A 5,365-nucleotide genomic window follows, 5' to 3' on the forward strand; every position below is an offset into this window, starting at 1 on the left:
ACCATCTTATTTGACGGCATCTGCAAACAGCGACAAACGCCCGAGCTGTTCCACATGTCATTTGCTAACTCTCAAAGGCAAGTGTCATTGCCCTACTATTCATTTATTGAAACGCGAACGCTTCCACACATCAGGTGGTTCTCATTCCCATTATTCAACTGTAGGCTATCTTTTGTTCATCTCGTCACCCCACAAGTTTCATATTTCACCGCAATGTGACACAATGTAAAAATGGCCTAGGCCTACTTTTAATTTCTATTTCTGTTAGTCAGCTTTGGAGATATAGGTTTTTCGTCTACAACTAACTCATAGATTGGTGTAGGGCCTAATGATTATCCAAGACAATCAATCTGAGTCACTCCTTTTGATGAATGGCTGATTAACTTTTAGACTGATTTCTAATGTAAATTAACATGGGACTATCTTCTGAAAGTTGTCATAATGACATTGATGTAGACTGCGTCGTTCTTTCTGCCACAAGATGGAACCCTCGTATTGCATACAACATAAAAGTAAGCCCTGTAAACCGTGCACTAGATTCCACGATTTTGATTTTCTTCTTTCAGCTCTGTAAGTCTTGCCTATCACAGCCTTCACACAAGACAGAGAAATTACAGTGATTCTAGTGCATGTTACAGGTGCTATTTATTTCTAATTGATAACCGATAGAATTACACTAAAACGATATAATACTGTAGACATTAATCATTTTCAAACACGCAGAGTGAGTAAATGGAGAGTAGGCTTGGCTAGGATAAAATGTTCAGCTGTATTTTGCACCCAGGGCTCTAGGCACATTCCTGGTTGACCAAAGAAACACTGCCCCTTAGAGTGATAAGACTCCATATTCATGAGTGCTATCTTCTATAGTTGATATACAGTAGCCTACACATACAGGGATTTACAGGACTTGTTGAGAAAGACATGATACAAACTTCTACAATACATACTACAATTTAAAAAAAAATCTCTATTTCGCTCTCCCTCACATATACTTCAGCACTGACATTAGCAGTGTGGAATTCCTGGTTGCTGGGGTGAAAATGCACGTAGGCTATAAATAAAAGTCCTCCTGCTTTCTTTGACAGACTGCTGACACCTGTCCCGGGCACATCAACAGCTTTTCCATCCTCACGTTACTTTCACTTTTCCGAGTGTTTCCGTACTCCCTCAAGTCTCCTTTGACCACTGTGTCTCACAATACTCTCTTGATGAGTTACAATAGTGAAATTGAACCTAGGCTATTGGTTTAGATCGATTTTGTCTTATTCTGGAAAATGCAGAGTCTGATATTCCACAGATATTAATAGGTGTAGTTATATCTGTTATTTCACTGTGGGATGTAACACTACTTTTGTCCAAAAACTAAATTAGTGATATGACAGTAGCTCACTATCTATTTTTAATACAGAATGGCAGTGTCATTCCAAAGTATTAAATATGTTACAATGATACATAATATCAATATCATGGATATGCAAGATTTCTATGACTAAATAATGGCTTCCTTTGGAGACCAGCAGAAGCTAATCCATTAAGGTGCCAATGAAATATGACACGGGTTTACACAAAAGAGCTATTCTTCCCATTCCCAAATTACCCAGACTTAACAGTTGCTCTGACAGTGGATAAACAGGAATAAAGAACACCTGAAAAAGACATAGGCTACATGCTACCTAGAAGTAAGAATTGTTTGACTTGGTATAGCAACCATTATGTGAGGTTATTTACAAAGAATGTTTTGCATACCCACTCCACCTCAACATAAGAAATGAACAAAGCAAAATATCTGCGAAAAAAGTCTTCATACATTATATCCACTATGGTGAAATTGTAGTGATTTCATCTGCATTTTGTAAGTTCTCTGTTTCTGTAGATATCTTGTATGTTGATTTGAGCAATTAACAGTTTTTTCATGAATGGTAAATGTGCAGCAGGAGCTCACTGTGGAATGCTAGAATGCTCTTAATTTCATTCATTCATTCATTCACTCATACCAATAAAAGTCAAGGACAAAGCTCAGAGTAAATCCAGAGCACATCCACACAACATTGCATGATGTTGCTGGGCCAATGTGATGAGCTAATGCATGAGGTGAATACCCATGGGGACTTCACATAATCAGAGCACAAAGGATGAGGAAAAGGGTAATTTGGAAAGTGAAGCTGGAGGCCTAAACTGTTGTGGGTTATGTGAAAGGGTGTTTGTGCTCCTTGATTTTTTTCAGCCTACTTAAACTGCAGTGTGGAAGTAAGATGCTCCAGCTGTTACTGTGCTATGACTCCCACCCTTTCTGTGAGAGTGAAATTACATAACTTTACAGTGGTTGATTGATGATCGCTCCAGTTTACTGTCTGTGTGCGCCAAGTCTCTCTCCCACTCTGCAGAAATACTCTGAGAAAGCTTTAGTTCTCTTCAGGACATGAAGACCATCAGAAGGGTGCAAAGAATATTAAATCAGATGGGAAAACTAACCAAAAAATCATGAGACTACTTCGACAGCTCATAGTACTTTTGCCTTTGCACACTCATTCAGAAAATATAAAAGATAAGAAAAAGCCAAGTCTCAGCCCACCATCCCAATGAATGCTACTGATCTAGGAGCAATGTCCACAAGGCACTGGGTGGCACAGCTACATGAGGGGTGAGGGGTCTTGTAGATGCACAGCTACATGAGGGGTCTTGTAGATGCACAGCTACATGAGGGGTCTTGTAGATGCACAGCTACATGAGGGGTCTTGTAGATGCAGAGCTACATGAGGGGTCTTGTAGACGCACAGCTACATGAGGGGTCTTGTAGACGCACAGATACATGAGGGGTCTTGTAGACGCACAGCTACATGAGGGGTCTTGTAGACGCACAGATACATGAGGGGTCTTGTAGAGGCACAGATAGATGAGGGGTCTTGTAGACGCACAGATACATGAGGGGTCTTGTAGAGGCACAGATAGATGAGGGGTCTTGTAGACGCACAGATACATGAGGGGTCTTGTAGAGGCACAGATAGATGAGGGGTCTTGTAGACGCACAGATAGATGAGGGGTCTTGTAGACGCACAGATACATGAGGGGTCTTGTAGACGCACAGATATGATGGGTCTTGTAGACGCACAGATAGATGAGGGGTCTTGTAGACGCACAGATAGATGAGGGGTCTTGTAGAGGCACAGATAGATGAGGGGTCTGTAGATGCACAGATATGAGGGGTCTTGTAGACGCACAGATAGATGAGGGGTCTGTAGATGCACAGATATGAGGGGTCTTGTAGACGCACAGCCTCTGCCAAGTGTCTGCAGGAAGTGGATCACTCCATTGTTAATGAAGTCCTTTTAATGTTTTCTTTGTCATTCATTTCTTTGTCTTTCATGGTCCAAAGAATAAGACATGCAAAGCTCTGATGTAGGCCTTCTGGCAATATGCTTTCTATCACCACATGCCTTTAAAGGCTCATATTTAAATACCGGTGCATGCTTGGCTTCATATGCTTCAAGCTCTGAGGTTTGAAAGATATTGACCAGGACTGAGCATGCAATGTCCTGAATTCTGATGCAACTGACCCTGAAGTCTGATGGATTGGTTCCTGTTCTCCAAACATTTCACAAAATGAAAATTATAAGTTCTGTTCCTTTGTAAATCAGCACCAAACCTGATTACTGTAAGGCTCAGTGATGTGTCTGAGACTTAAATGCTCTCCGATTGCTTGCATAATTATTATATATCAAGAAGATATTAAATTGTTAAAGCTTTTGCCTCACCCTTGATTTCAAATAAACTATGGAATGAATGGTGTTATGTAGCTCCATAGCTTATATGGAGCTCCATAGTTATAAAGGCACAGAAACCACAAATTGAAAATTAGCAATAATATCATGACTGGAACAAACACACCTTTGGAGAGTAAGTGTGCACCAGAGACCAGGGAGATTAAGAAGATATGGTGGGCGAGGGAGGGCAAGGTTCTTGCTTGTTAATATGCCCATGAATCCACCACTGTTAATGTGCAACATACAAACCTAGCTCTGCTACACACTGTTGCCCTTAGACATGTGTGTACACACCCAAACACATTTGGCAGGGGCGTGAACACACACAGGCATGCCTGCAAAACACACACACTAAATATATTAAGGACACAAGAATGATGCATGAACCTATACAGAACTGTACACAGAAACAGATTATGGTGATGGGTTAATTGCTAACTACACAGCAAACTAGACAAATTAAAATTAAATCATGAAAGTAGGATGTGTTTACTGATATTAATGCAAAATTGTTACCCTGTTGAAGGACATCACTTGCAGAGCATGCATGCGCTGTGCATAAAGATCCCTGTTCCTGTGGATGGCACCAACTCAGCTGTGTAAAATTATGTTTTAATGCTTATTGTTTTCACACAGACTTAATTTTTATTTTGCAATGCATTTTATGTTTGTCTTTTCAGAGTTCTGTTTGCATGTGTTATTAAGACACAATATGCCAAAGAACATCATTCAAATATATAATTTTGTGTATTTTTGGCAATTAACCTTTTTAGTTTTATGTTTTAGAATCCAACAAGGCACTTGTCCATGTTTTGTGCAAGACCACATGTGCCTTTTAAGCCAAGAATTAGCCTGTGTGTTTGTGAAGACGCCATTATCACTTCCAGAACCGTTTCATTGCTTTGTTCTGGTAAATATATCTTTGTTTGAGGGAGAAAACCATGATGTCCACACTAAATTGGATTTTGTTGACAATGGTCAATGAAAAGCATACTTGTTTGACTTGATCGGCTATAGTGTTCAAAGCAGGCAGCAGCACAGAGGGAGCTGTTTCTCATTTTCTGGCAATACAGAATCCAGCTAGCCAAAACCCTCGGGCTATAATATCCCATCTAGCTGTTACAAAGGGTTCACAGATTACAAACAAGATTAGAGGGAGAGATTAAAGCAAACAATGCAACACAAGCCTGCCTTTTCCCATACTAATTGAAACCCTGATTTGGGCCAAAACTGAAAGACTGAATCAGATGTAAGGGCTCAAATACACCAATCAAACTCAAACTGAAGTGCTCTAACTTCATACACTGAGACTGGAGGGGTTTATTGAGTTTAAGTTATTGCCTTCATCGATCTGAAGACAAAATCAGTCATCATAGCACAAGCAGTTGTTCTAATGATAAATATTAGTTTTTGTACCCTCAGGAGTTAAGTGTACTATGTGTTGCCTTATATATAAATGTCTATACAGGAAATTAATTGTGAAAGACAAATACAACAGAAACAAATTAAATTTGGAGGAAATATTTGTATGTAATTTGACCGCTTCTGCATGCAGCTTCAGTCTGTCAAATAAACACTAACCATAACCATGATTATGTACC

This window comes from Sprattus sprattus, assembly GCF_963457725.1.
Source record: "Sprattus sprattus genome assembly, chromosome: 16".
Taxonomy (NCBI): Eukaryota; Metazoa; Chordata; class Actinopteri; order Clupeiformes; family Clupeidae; genus Sprattus; species Sprattus sprattus.